At 43.6% G+C, this 15,369-nt stretch overlaps 1 protein-coding gene across 1 annotated transcript in view; it reads right to left on the reverse strand.

Annotated features, from left to right (window-relative positions):
- Positions 1-15,369, reverse strand: part of LOC311089647 (uncharacterized protein) — an 83,270-nt gene that overhangs the window by 58,054 nt on the left and 9,847 nt on the right. The window lies entirely within an intron of this gene.

Raw genomic sequence — 15,369 nt, forward strand, 5'->3', positions numbered from 1 at the left:
GTCAGAGGTCCGTTTGCCAAAGGGTATGAGGAAAACTACACACAAGAGTATTTTACTGTTTCAGCACGTATTCCACGAGACCCCCCTGTTTACAGATTGAGTGATTATGATGGGGATGTTATCAACGGTGTTTTTTATGCTGAAGAATTGCAAAAAATATTTGTTAGTAAAAACAAGACATTTAAAGTTGAAAAGATTTTGGATAAGAAGACGAAGGGTCGCAAAACATTAGTACTGGTACAGTGGCTCGGATGGCCTGCAAAATTTGCATCATGGATCGATCAGAAAGAATTAGTCGACGTACAGGTGCCATAAAAACAAAGGACAAGGACAGATTGTCTGCAGTTGTATAAAAACAGACATGGCAGAGGGTGGTTTTTATGTCACACTACCATGCAATGCTTCACGGTCTGTATACCCTGATAATACAATCTCTAATTATAGAACAAGGATGGCTACACCTATAAATATAAAAGGAGAATGGGAGGTGGGGCTCGTTCAAATCGAATATCCTAGAAGTTGGTACACATTTAACAGCAAAGATGCCGTTTTTGAGATAAACATCGAACCCATCACTGTCGACGACGAAAAAAACACTAACAACATACGCCGTGGTGTAGATGTGAAGAAGACCGAATTATCGAGACTACGCATACCGATAAAAACTGGTTATTACGACAAGGTCCCATCTGTTGTTAGTGTGATAAATGATTTACTAGCCCCTCATGGATCATTCGGTTACGATGTTGTAAAAAACAAAGTATTTCTGAAAGCAAAACCCAACATTTCAATAACATTCCATGGAAAACTAGCCATTATTTTAGGGTTGAAACCAGGTGTTCCTATAGGAGATTCTATGCGACAAAAAACAAACCCTGGAAAAACTAATTTTGAAAAGGATGTTGTAACATATGCAATGCATCAGGCAGACATACACGGTGGCTTCTATACTCTTTATATATACACAGATATTATCAGATACCAGTCAGTAGGTGATGCCTTTGTACCGCTCCTGGAGTGTGTACAAATAACAGGTGATAACAATAACACAGTCAGTGTTCGATACGACAAACCCCACTACGCATCTGTCAACAAATCGGTCATCACAGATATTGCTATAGAAGTGAAGGACGATCAAAATCACCACATCCCTTTTTCTTACGGGAAAGTGTGCATTAAACTACACTTTAGGCCAGTAAAAAAATTTCATTAAAATGGTGTATTTCAACAATCACAATGTTGATCCCATGCGTTATGTGGCCTATTACCAGAATCAAGCGGGAAATGGACTTCCGGGGTATGCAGGAGGCGGAGTTATGTATGGCGCTGGTTTGGGTGGTCTTTTTAGGGGTCTCTTTAGAATGGCTATACCACTACTAAGACGAGGATTTAGCATAGCCAAGCCACATCTTAAATCAGCAGCGAAAAACATACTAAGTGACGTTGTTAGTAATACGTTATCACGATCTTTTAATAACAATCACGATACTCAAGACGGATCCGGGTTGATGGTGATGGCACGCAGAAGCGTACCTAGGCCTCCGGGTGTGCGGAGGAGTGGCCAGAAGCAGAAGAAAACAAAACAGCCCCCCAAGAAAACATCAGTTGTAAAACGCAAGCGCAAGGAGACAGCTAAGAGCAGTGCTTCAAAAAGATCAAGGAGTTCTGTTAAAACAATATTTTAGATCATGGCGTTACTTCACAACATGTCAGAAGAGTGTTTAAAAACCGAACTGGATCTGTTTACTGTACCACTGACTCAAACCGCTATTGAAAAAAACACTTATATAGAAATACCACCATTATCAGCAATATCTGACACATCCCCTCTGGAATTTTTTATTGCGGGGAATGGAGAGGATTACGTGGATCTAAACAACACATTGTTGTTTATGCGTGTCAAAATCACTTATGCAGATGGAACGGATATTGCAGACTGTAATAAGAGGTCCACTGGAAGCAAGTTTAAGTAGAACCCAAATGCAGTTTAATGAAAATCAGAAACAGACATAGAAACAAAACCATGGCGAGGCATGGCGAAAACAAACTCAGGAACAAGAACTTACTACGTGGTTACATCAGCAATACAAGACACCGACACACGGCAAACATGAGGGCTAAATACACACAAGACTAATGACTAGACAAGGGACACCTGTGAACAATGATCAAACAATCAGACAATAAACTCATGACAAGACACATGGCAGGATCACATGACTACAAGGGATCACATGACAGACAAGGAAGCAAACATAACAAGAACAAAACCAGACCAAAACCGTGACAGAATCCCCCCCTCTAAGGGCGTCTCCCGACGCCCTGCAAAACATAAAAGTTCAGGTGGGTGGTGGAGCGGAGGCGGTCTTGGGGGAGGGATGGTGGGCCAGGTCCGTGCAGGGGGACAGGACATGGGACGTGGCATGGCGTGGAGGGGCCTGGGTCGTGGCATGGCGTGGGCGGACCTGGGCTGTGACAAGGCGTGGGCGGACCTGGGCCTTGCGGACCTGGGCCGTGGCAAGGCGTGGGCGGACCTGGGCCGTGACGAAGCTTGGCCAGACTAGGGCCGTGACGAAGCTTGGGCGGACCAGGGCCGTGACGAAGCTTGGGCGGACCAGGGCCGTGACGAAGCTTGGGCGGACCAGGGCCGTGACGAAGCTTGGGCGGACCAGGGCCGTGACGAAGCTTGGGCGGACCAGGGCCGTGACGAAGCTTGGGCGGATCCGGCAGTGCAGGAAGCCAGGGTGGATCTGGTAGTGCAGGAAGCCAGGGCGGATCTGGCAGTGCAGGAAGCCAGGGTGGATCCGGCAGTGCAGGAAGCCAGGGCGGATCCGGCTGTGCTGGAGGCCAGGGCGGATCCGGCTGTGCTGGAGGCCAGGGCGGATCCGGCTGTGTGGGAGACCAGGGCGGATCCGGCTGTGTGGGAGACCATGGCGTTGCAGCCTCCATGGTCCCATCAATGACCCTATTACCCCCTCCCAAAATTTTCTTGGGGAGAGCCAGGGGGTATAGGACTGGCTCAGACGTGGTGAGATCAGGCACTGCCTGGGCAGACGAGGCGTGGTCAGGCGCTGGCTGAGCAGACGAGGCGTGGTCAGGCGCTGCCTGAGCAGACGAGGCGTGGTCAGGCGCTGGCTGGGCAGACGAGGCGTGGTCAGGCGCTGGCTGGGCAGACGAGGCGTGGTCAGGCGCTGGCTGAGCAGACGAGGCGTGGTCAGGCGCTGGCTGAGCTGACGAGGCGTGGTCAGGCGCTGCCTGAGCAGACGAGGCGTGGTCAGGCGCTGGCTGAGCTGACGAGGCGTGGTCAGGCGCTGGCTGGGCAGACGAGGCGTGGTCAGGCGCTGGCTGGGCAGACGAGGCGTGGTCAGGCGCAGTATAGGCCGACCACACACACCAAATGGCTGTGGCAAAAATGGTGAGTGTGGCTGTCATTGAAGGCTCAGATGTAGCGGCAGCCATTTTGTCCGAAGACATGGCGTGGAGAGACTCAGGCATGGCGTGGAGAGACTCAGGCATGACGTGGAGAGACTCAGGCATGGCGTGGAGAGACTCAGGCATGGCGTGGAGAGACTCAGGCATGGCGTGGAGAGACTCAGGCATGGCGTGGAGAGACTCAGGCTTGGCAGGCATGACGTGAAGAGAGTCAGACATGGCAGACATGACGTGAAGAGACTCAGGCTTGGCAGGCATGACGTGAAGAGATTCAGGCTTCTCAGACTTGGCAGGCATGACGTGAAGAGATTCAGACATGGCAGGCATGACGTGAAGAGACTCAGGCTTGGCAGGCATGACATGAAGAGATTCAGGCTTCTCAGACTTGGCAGGCATGACGTGAAGAGATTCAGACATGGCAGACATGACGTGAAGAGACTCAGGCTTGGCAGGCATGACGGATACTGTGGATTTGTGGGGCTTCTCAAAACCCACAGTAAATGAGGAACCGCTCAATAATAGAGCATAATCCATGTATTGTTCAAGTGAGAAATTAATTTTTCCCCCAGGCAGTCCACAGCGCAAAGGTTCGTCTAAACCATGTCTAAAAATGTCCTTGAGTGCTACATCATTAAAATCTACCTTGTGACAGAGTTCGCAAAAGTCCTTGACATAATCCTCTACGGTCCGGTTGTCCTGACGAAGACGAAGGAGGTCAACTGCTGGGTTCATAGTTTAGGTCTTGTATTATGTAATAAGAGGTCCACTGGAAGCAAGTTTAAGTAGAACCCAAATGCAGTTTAATGAAAATCAGAAACAGACATAGAAACAAAACCATGGCGAGGCATGGCGAAAACAAACTCAGGAACAAGAACTTACTACGTGGTTACATCAGCAATACAAGACACCGACACACGGCAAACATGAGGGCTAAATACACACAAGACTAATGACTAGACAAGGGACACCTGTGAACAATGATCAAACAATCAGACAATAAACTCATGACAAGACACATGGCAGGATCACATGACTACAAGGGATCACATGACAGACAAGGAAGCAAACATAACAAGAACAAAACCAGACCAAAACCGTGACACAGACGGAGATCCCGTGGGGCTTGTTAACTATCCGGGAGCCACAATTTTTTCACAAGTGGACGTATCACTTGGAGATCGACTCATTTCACAGAGTTCTAGCACATACCCATACCGCTGTATGATAGAGTGTCTTACTAATTATGGTAAAGACACCCTTGAAACACTTTTCTCAGCGGGACTCTTTTACAAAGACAAGGCGGGGCATATGGATGTGTCGGACCCCGCCGGAGAAAACGCTAGTAACGTGGTCGAACTACTTGCGCCAGTTCACAGTGACATCTTCTTTCAAGATAAACTTTTACTCAATGGATTGGACCTTAAAATTAGAATGACAAGGGGTAAAGACGAGTTCTGTCTGATGAGGAGCAATGACAAAGCCTACAAACTGAACATCCAGACAGCATCGCTATTTGTGAAAAAAGTGACAGTGTCACCAGCTGTGAGACTGGGTCATGCGCAAGCCCTACTCTCAACCACAGCCAAGTACCCCATCGACAGGGTGTGTTTGAAAAGCTTTTCATTACCAGCCGGCTCCCGGGTCTGTAATCAAGAGAACTTATTCTTAGGGCATTTACCAAAATCTCTGGTTCTAGCGATGGTTGATAATGATGCATTTGTCGGGGCATATAATAAAAACCATTTTGCCTTTAAAAACTACGATTTAGAATTTTTAGCTATTTATCTGGATGGTCAACAATACCCCTCGAAGCCTCTACAGCCTGAATATGAAAATGGTTCTGCAGTGCGGGAGTTTTACCAGTTGGCGCTGGCTTCAGGAAAGCATCTTAAAAACCAGGCTCTGAGTATCGATAGGGAGGATTTTCTGCATGGCTATACACTCTACTCGTTCAATTTTACACCAGACGAGGAGTGCAGCCAGCATGTATCACTTATCAAAAGCGGCAATATAAGACTAGAAGCGCACTTTAGACAACCACTACCACAGACTGTTAACTTAATTGTTTACGCATTATTTGACAGCATAATTGAAGTGTCAAATCGACGACAGGTACTTGTTGATTACTATTAAGGCGTTAAAATGAACACAGTACAACTTACGGGTGTCATGGATAAGATTTCGTGCAATACTTATTTTCTTGGAGTACTACCGTGTGACTATCTACCGAAAACACCTTTAAGAACATTACCATCAATGGTTTTAATCAATACAGATCCATCAGGACTCCCAGGCCAACATTGGTTGGCAATCTACATAAATGCTGATAGAGTAGGTTGTTTTTTCGATAGTTTTGGTAATAAACCAGATTACCAAGGCTTTCACCCTGTTATCAAAGACTTTTTAAATCACAATTCTAGTAAAGTACTACATTCCACTGTGCAAGTCCAAGATTTTTCATCAGACACGTGTGGTCAACACTGTGTGTTCTTTCTCTACCACATGTCAAAGGGATATGATTATGATTATGTGTTGAAATTGTATACCAATGATTTAATTAAAAATGATAAAATGGTGTCAACATTTGTGAAAAAACTAAAACATGTTCCATGTAATGACAATGTTTTCAAATGTATTCAGTGTGTGCAATTGGGTGCAGTGTACATGTATCATGCTTAATATCTTTAAATAAAGATACTCGAGAAACAGATATTTCTTTAAACTCTTTTTTATTACACATACACTACATATTCAACAATACATGTAATTCATAACACATAAGTTCTCAAAACAAAACAACAACAAAAAAAAACAGAGAACGCAATAGGCTACACACAAACTGGGGGATTAAAAACTTAACCATCGACTCTGGTCTAGACTGGGTGTTTTGAATGTATCGGTGTGCTCAGATGCACTTTCCGTTTTTTACTCTTCTTAGGTAAATCGGCTACAGTAGGGGTCGATTTGGTTTTGAATGAGTTAATTGCTTGTCTGACATACTGGTTTGGTACCACAGAGTATGGCAGATTTAAATTAGCAAAAGCCTCCAGAAACTCGTGCCATCCGCCTGGTCTCCGCTCATCAGCAATCTTATGCGGAGCTGTGATGCTTTTAACAAGGTCAAGCATGTGTGAACCGGGGATTGTTCTGCCTTTGAACACAAACTCCCCCGACTCAGTCCACGACGTAATATCTTTAGTTTTAGACATTTTATCTAAAATGTAACGGACATTTTTCACGCTCCTCTGTGGAATATTTTTTAAAACCTCATCTGCAAAATCATCTAAACCATCGTGGGCTGTAACGCAGTCTGTTGGGTGTGGACCTTCTTTTACAAGGCTGTCAGGCTGTGGAAGACTTAATGTTAATGTGGAAGATTCCCTATCCCCCAGTCTAGCGAGTGTTAAAAACCTCTGTAAAACAGTGGTGTACATCTTAGCTTTTTCGTGGTGATCTATGTCAGACCTTTGCAATATATTTCTTATAGTCGTATCCAAATCGTTCTCCACAACATGATGTATAGACTCGCGGGTGTTAGAGGATTTCAGTTTATCCAACTGGTGTTGCAGGATTAAAAACATCTTCTCGGCATACTCCATCACCAGCTTATTTAGATGTAATTAAACTGGTTATAAAGGGAATTGCAACGCTTAACAAAGGTAATAGAAATCCGCCTTGTTGATTGATTAACCGTCTTTTACGTCTAACGCCAACCTTTTTATCTGCAACAATTTTGATCTCGTTTCTTTTTCTCTTTAGTTTCTGATATTGTTGTGGTGATAGTGGAATATTTCCATGGACTACGTTAAGAGCTACTTCACACAACGTCACAATGAGTTCGTCTGCAGCAGCCTCTAAAATAACACGTCTTTGTTTAGGTGTAGCTTTTAATAACAGTTTTAAAAGAGGCAGGTTTCTTAAAAGTCTTGCAGACATTTTCAAATTCCGTCTAACAATGTCAATGTTTTCTTTTCTGAACTTACACAACTGGATATTGTGACAGAATGTCTGTTCTGAGACGGTACTGCTCTGGTGTTTTTGCTTTAAAGTCAATCAAAAGGTACCCGAAAGGCATGCTGGTCGCATTTTCATAACACTCCATAAAAAATTTTGTGTTTCGGGGGTACATTTGGCGTGCTAATACATTAATTTGTGTATTGTCTCTGGGGTTTTTGAACAGCACCAGATAATTGGTGTTCAAACTGATGGTCCTGCTGGATTTACCTTGAGAAAACAAGTTTTGTACAATATACAATGCACTCAGGTTTTTGTGGTGTACATACATCGTGAATAAACGTTGGATTTCAGAATTGTTACTAGCATCCTGCATCACATCATCTAAAATAACAAAATTATTCTTGTCGGGGGGAAACAAATGATCATCATTCAGAGTCTGGGGGATACCTTCAATAAATTTAATATCATACAGTTTCAACAATTTGTCATATAAAGGTTGCCAACAATTATAAATGTATACAATGTTTTCAACATTTTTTGAAATGACACTTTTAGCATTTTCCAACAACATTTTTACAAAAAATGTTTTTCCTGAGTTAGAAGGACCACTTAATACACAAGAAAATGGGTGATCCAATCTGAAATCGAATCCAGCTGTCTCTACCACCCCTCGATGACCAAAAACGTTGTCAGTAGCCATATGGTAATGTAGTTAGGTCAGGTAGCAAAACACGCTTGTTGTACACAACTTGGAATTTTTTCACAACTGACTTGTTGTGTAATGTAAACTGCTTTTTGTTCCTCACTATACTGTCGGCGTGTGCAAGAATATAACTGCTGTCGCCCCGCCCCCTCACATACTGATCAACAAGTCCTATTAATGAGTCTAGCCTGATGGCCTCAGAGTTTACAGCATTCAGTGTGATGCCTTTGGCCTTCATACATACCTTGCCCTTGGCTGTACGATACCCGTAACTTTTAGGACCACTCGAGGAGAATTCAACAATAAAATCGTCGCCCCCGACTTCATCAGTAAGGTCGCCAAGGTATGGACCTAGTGGGGGTTCGTATTCACCGTCTTTAGATATGTACACAACACTATCGGTATCGCAATAAATCAGCCTGTCCCCCAACCGGTCCATAAGATCATAAAGTTCCAACCGGGCGTGGGCAGTCGTAAAAGCGCCTAGAAAAATATTAATGTCACGAGTCTGAGCTCCTTTCCCATCTGCGTAAGACCATTGCACGATCGCTACGGTGTCTGACACAAATGAGAAATGTTTCACGTCATACTCAATGCCAAAAATGTGTCGGGCAAACTGTTCAGGGTCTGTAAGTATTTCAGTTGTCGGGAGCTGTTCGCGCATAGAGAACCTCCCCCACAATGAATTAAGAATAAGCTTCATAATGGATCTGCGTGCGGCATTAAACTCGATCTTGTCCAGATTCAGCTTAATCCCTTCTTTCTCAAAGTAATCTTTAACATAAGATTCTTTGTCGGCATCAGTCACAACATCTTTTGGAAAACCTGAACTTTCCTGTTTGAACTGCAAAAATGTTTTAACATAATCACAAAACAATGTTTCAGATCGTTGGGGAAAATGCCAAACCTCATCGATTTTTGCCACTACATAACCCTTCTCAATTGCTTTTAACAGCTCGATGCTAACCCAACAACCGTGTATAGCCCTTTCCTCATCTGTGTGTACACATGGCTGTGTCTGGTTTTGTTGTTCAGCACACAACCTACAAAGTGGAAACATTAACTTCCCACCTGTCCTATAAGGCAATACAGGATGAAGCAGCTTCCGCGGAGGGAGGACCGAAGCCTTGACGAAGCCATAATAATCTTCAAGGTTTTTAAAATCCTTGTATATTATTTCAGGATGGCCAATTGGATAGCATTTTCGAGCCTGACAGAAGGGATAGAGAGAAGTAAAATCTACATACCTAATACGCTCGCCCTCCGTGACTTTATGGTACAGTTTTAAGGCATTAGTTTGACCGCCGAAAAGTGCTTCACGAGGTTTCAATCTTTCAGGGTGATTGTAAGTAGCCATGAAGTCCATCACCGCTGTGTCGGTCTGTTTAGCACGGACCCAATCACACTCCCAAACCACCTCGACCTGAAGACCGTACGCACGCTCCAAAATTTCAAGCTTGTCATCACATTGTCTTTTCAGAATGCCATAAGGTACTTTTGATAACGGATTGAGATCATTAGGGTTATAACAACGTTCGCAACCATGAAAAAAACACCCAAGAAATTTGAATGCTTTTTTCACGGTACCGTCGGCATAAAAACCATCCACGTAGTATTTTCCAAATGACGCCTCACCACGGTTTAGAGCATGTTGAACATCTATGGACCGTGATGTTCGGATCTATTCAAGCCATTCAATTGAAATGTTTGAATATGTCTTGTTCTGGTTAATGTACGCATTGTTGCGTGTTAGCGCTATTGTGTCTTTAGGGATGAAGTGTGTTTTATACGTAGCCATACATGTGGCCGCCAATGTAGTGTAATTAAACGGATCAAGGCCTGCGCAGAGGATGAATTCATCGCGATACTTCATACACACGTCCCTCAGCAGAACAACGTCGTTTTTACCATAAATCGCCAGTTCTTTTTTAAAATCGAACGTTTTGTCTGAAATGGTACTGTACCAGTTATCAAACGCCACTCTGTCTTGACTTGACATAGTCGAGTACCCGTAAAAATTCTTGTCAGGGTACGGGCCTATGTAGTTGTCATTTTCAACGCGGTTAAAGTGATGTGGGAAATACCCCTTTTCAGCATTAGGCAGATTAAATGCGACGGGTGTCTTGGCTAACCGTATGGGTATGAAAGAGTATGAATCAATAAACCGCTGTTTGAATGCTGCGTCATACATTAAGATTAGACGACAGCCTTGCATCGTAATTTTAGGGGCAATCCCCTTCTTAGTAAAGTATTCCAAAAGGATGAAATTATCAAACCCTGATGCGTTATGTGCAATCCATGTGTAATTACGGTAACGAGGATGTCTGAATTTTTTAACGAGGCGATCCACACAATCTGGTCCTTCGGCCACGAATTCATCGCCAGCATACGTAATAGCGCATACGAAATTGGCGATGTGTCTTCCATTTTCATAACGGGTCTCAAAATCGTAGAAAATGTAACGTTCGTTTGGCATCTCTGCCTTAACTGGTTGGATAAAACATTGATGCACACCATCGGTAACCAAACTCTCACCACAGTGCACACAACGATCTGCAGGGCATTTATGGGGTTTGGGTTTAGGGCCGCTGACATGGTAACGTCTATTACATTTACTGCAATATTTAGTCACATTACATTGTGCGTATTGCATACCTTGAGGTGGTTTTTTATGCATCTCAAAACAGTAGTCAGACTTACAATAACGCAGACAGTCATCGCAATGTTTTGGCTTTTTGGGTTGTTTATGACATTCTGGGTCATTACAGACATCACAGACGTACCGACATCTGTGATCTCTCCTACATGTGTATCCTTGGTAGCAAAACTCACACACATATGGTGTCCCAATAAATGCGCATAGATTTTTAATCATAAAATAATGATTGTCATGCAGGTACAAAAATACTGTTTTAGCATGTGGTTCGTCTGTGTTTGTATACTTCTCCAAAACACCTGTATCAGACCGAAAGAAGACAACTATTTTAACATTGAGCATGCGTTCAAACTGCCTGATGTCATTAAATGCTATCTTGTGTTGATCAGCATATCCAGCTGACTTCTGCAATGAAGATGCTACAGACTCTAGTTCAGCATGTGGTTTCTGAGGGTTAAGGAAATGTGCCAGGCAGATTGCAAAACAAAGGTTGTTTGAAACGTTTGTGGGGCAGAACAGATTAAGTCTGTTTTTGGCAATCACCTCATTGTGAGCAAGGTCACGTAACTTACGATAAGCACCGCCACGTTTACTTCTTGCTATCGACACTCTTAAATTCAATCTCTCATCAAACTGCACATCAGAGTTACTCTGCATTATTTTTTCAAGCTCATTTATAAATAGATCAACACTGTAACCATTGCTGTTAAGTTAAAAATGTGTTCATGCACATTATATCTTTATGCTGAATATTGTTTAATATTTCACATGACCGTTTACCGAAACTAAAAAGGGGACTTTTATTATGAAGTCCCCGGAAGAGTGGTTTGTTTTGTTTTGGAGCACGAGTGGTGTTGGAGGGTGTCTGTGGAGAAATAAAACGGATAACGTTAATCGATACTGAAGTGTATTTTTTTTGTGTAACATTGGTAGCAGAGGATGGTTAGCAACTATAGAGTACCGCCAACCTTTGATGAAGGAAAACCATATGAAAGTTGGAAGAATGAAGTCGCGATTTGGACCAGAGTTACAGAACTCGAAAAGAAAAAACAGGCGCTTGCTGTGGCTTTGGCGCTGTCGGGAAGAGCGAGAGAAACGGCGATGGAAATACCGGTAGACGATCTGAATAATGACACTGGCATGAACACTTTACTTACGAAACTCGATGACTTGTTTCTCAAAGAAGAAAAGGACCAAGTTTACGAGGCGTACTCGAGCTTTGACCGGATTATGAAAGATAGCAGTGTTTCCATGACAGACTATATAATTGATTTTGAACAGCGGTACTCGCGGATGCGTAAATATAAGATGGAGCTTCCCGATGCAGTATTAGCATTCAAACTGCTGGACACTGCGTGCTTAGAAGTGAAAGATCGACAGTTAGCGCTGACAGCATGTACAGATTTGGATTTTGCGTCAATGAAGTCAGCACTGAAGAGGATTTTCGGAGGAAAGTCTGCTTCTACAGTGGGGATTAATCAGGAAACAGCATATGTAACAGAACAAAGGCGACAAAGGAGCAAGCCATGGTCGCAAAATGTTCAGCAAAAGACACCACTGCCTGGCACTAACCCTCTGGACAGGTATGGACGCAGATCAAAATGTGCTGTTTGTCAAAGCACATTCCACTGGGCCAAAGACTGTCCACACAGAGGTGAGCAAGTCAAACTAACTGAAGATTGTAGAACAGATGATATAGAGGAGTGCAACATTACTCTGTATACAAAAGAGTCGCCCACTGAAGCAGAAATATTTATGACAGAGTGTTTCGGCTCAGCAATAATAGACACTGCATGCACACGGACTGTGTGTGGACAGGAATGGATAAATAGCTACATCACTGAACTAAGCCAAAACGAGATAAAAGACCTGAGGAAGACAGAAACTCACAGTCACAGACCCTTTAAGTTTGGTGATGGAAAAGTGGTCTATTCCAACAGAAAGTTGAAAATTCCTGCAAAGATTGGACAAACTAGGTGTCATATTGAAACTGAAGTCGTGCCAGCGAACATTCCACTACTCTTGAGCAAGGCATCCATGAAAAAAGCAGGGACAGTGCTAGATATGGAAAATGACAGTGCGGTGATGTTCAGTCAACCTGTAAAACTTGACTTTACAAGCTCTGGCCATTACTGTGTAAACATTATGGACAATGAAAAGAAAAACATTCAAAGTGATGACTGTGTCTTGGTAGCTGTTGAAGATGTCACTCTTACAGAACAAAAGAATGCGGATGTACAAAGTCAGTGTGACGAGGAAATACTGACAATTTCAGACAAAATGAGCTCAGCAGAAAAACACAAAATCCTGATGAAGCTTCACAGACAATTTGGTCATGCTTCTGCTGACAGACTGCAGAGACTTCTTACTAGCTCAGGAAGTAAAGATGCAGAATGTAGTGTCATTCTGGAAAAAATTGTGAGTGAATGTGAAACGTGTCAAAGATATAGTAAGACCAAACCAAAGCCTGCTGTTGGCCTACCACTGGCATCTCAGTACAATGAAACTGTTGCAGTAGATCTACATGAACTTGAACCAGGTGTGTGGTATCTCCACATTATTGACCAGTTCACAAGGTTTAGTGCAGGCAGCATACTGACCACTAAGAAGTCCTCTGAAATAGTGAAACACTTTGTCCATGTCTGGATAAGTGTCCATGGTCCACCTCAGAAACTGTTTAGCGACAATGGGGGAGAATTTAATAATGATGAGGTTAGAGACATGGCAGAAAACTTCAATATAGAAATAAAGACAACAGCAGCATACAGCCCGTGGAGCAATGGACTTACAGAGCGACACAACCAAACACTTACAGAGATCATAATGAAAGTGAAGTCAAGTAACGGCTGTGACTGGGACACTGCATTGGACTGGGCTCTTATGGCAAAGAACACCATGCAAAATGTCCATGGCTACAGTCCTCATCAGTTGGTGTTTGGACAGAATCCCAACCTGCCCTCTGTGTTAACCGACAAGCCCCCAGCTTTAGAGGGCACGACGAAAAGTGAGTGGGTGGCAAAACACATCTCTGCTTTACATGCATCAAGAAAGGCGTTCACAGAAGCAGAATGTTCCGAAAGAATACGGAGAGCACTACGTAAACAACTACGTCAGACAGATGAGAAATATGAAATGGGTGACAAAGTGTACTACAAGAGAGTTGACTGTCAAGAGTGGAAAGGACCAGGAGTTGTCATTGGCCAGGATGGTGCAGTGGTGTTTGTCAGACATGGAGGAACCTGCATTAGGGTACACTACCTCAGACTAAGAAAAGTAAACAAAGACAGCGGAGATCAACATGTCATTAGGGATGATGCTGAAATTGACACAAACAATATGCAAAGACAGGAGATGACAGGAGCTGCTGTCAACAACACGGAGGGAACAGAAACTGTAACTGAAATACAGCAGAGTTCAGTGCAAACTGAGGATACAGGGGCATCCACTATGGGGCAGAATGTAGCAGCACAACACACTAGTGACGACATAGTGACACAAAGTGATACAGAGCAGGGAACTGATGTCCGTTTAAAAACAGGGCAAGTTCTAAAATACAGAGACAGAGACAGTGGGGCTTTGCACACAGCAAAAGTACTAGGGCGTGCAGGCAAAGCTACTGGCAAATACAAAAACAACCTTCTGCTCATTGAACCAACTAATGTTGCAGGCAGTAAAGATTCAGTTGACGTATCATGTTTAGACTGTCTTCAAATGGAACCCGCTGTTACTGATGTTAGTGCCACAAATGTCAGTGAGGATGTATTGGTAACAAAAGATCTATCCTTTGACCTAGCCAAACAAGAAGAGATGAAGAGTTGGAGAGATAACAGTGTGTTTGAGGAAGTTCAGGATGAGGGACAAAAGTGCATCTCTACCAGATGGGTGTGCACTCTCAAGGAAACACTAACTGGACTAGTACCGAAAGCACGATTGGTGGCCAGAGGTTTTGAGGAGTTAAATGTGTTAGAGCTACAAAAAGATTCTCCCACATGTGCTTCTGAGTCTCTTCGACTACTGGTGGCAGTTATTTGTCAAAAACAGTGGACACTTCATTCCATGGATATAAAATCTGCATTTCTGCAGGGAATAGAACTGTCACGTGACATCTACATCAGGCCTCCCCCTGAGGCTATCTGTGAGGGAACATTATGGAAGCTCAAAAAGTGTGTATATGGTCTGGCAGACGCTTCATTGTACTGGTACAATAGAGTAAAAGACATAGTGCTGAAAGCAGGAGGAAAAATGTCCAAGGTCGATCCAGCTGTTTTTTATTGGCTAGATCAGGACTGCACTGTAACTGGGGTGCTTGCCTGTCATGTGGATGACTTCATATGGGGGGGCACACAAAGTTTCTCCACAACCGTAATACCACATCTAAGATCTGTTTTCCAAGTTGGACGTGAGGAACATGATCATTTCTGTTATGTGGGAATAGATTTTGTGACTGTTGACAGAAAAGTACAAATACACCAGGAAAACTACATTCAACACATGCAACACATTCATATGGATCCTTCACGAGCTGTGGAACAAGACTCACCTCTCTGTGAGGAGGAAAAGGATCAGCTCAGGTCCAAAATAGGCCAAATTCTCTGGGTGGCAAGGCAGAGCAGGCCAGATG

This window comes from Abramis brama, assembly GCF_963993115.1.
Source record: "Abramis brama genome assembly, chromosome: 1".
NCBI lineage: Eukaryota > Metazoa > Chordata > Actinopteri > Cypriniformes > Leuciscidae > Abramis > Abramis brama.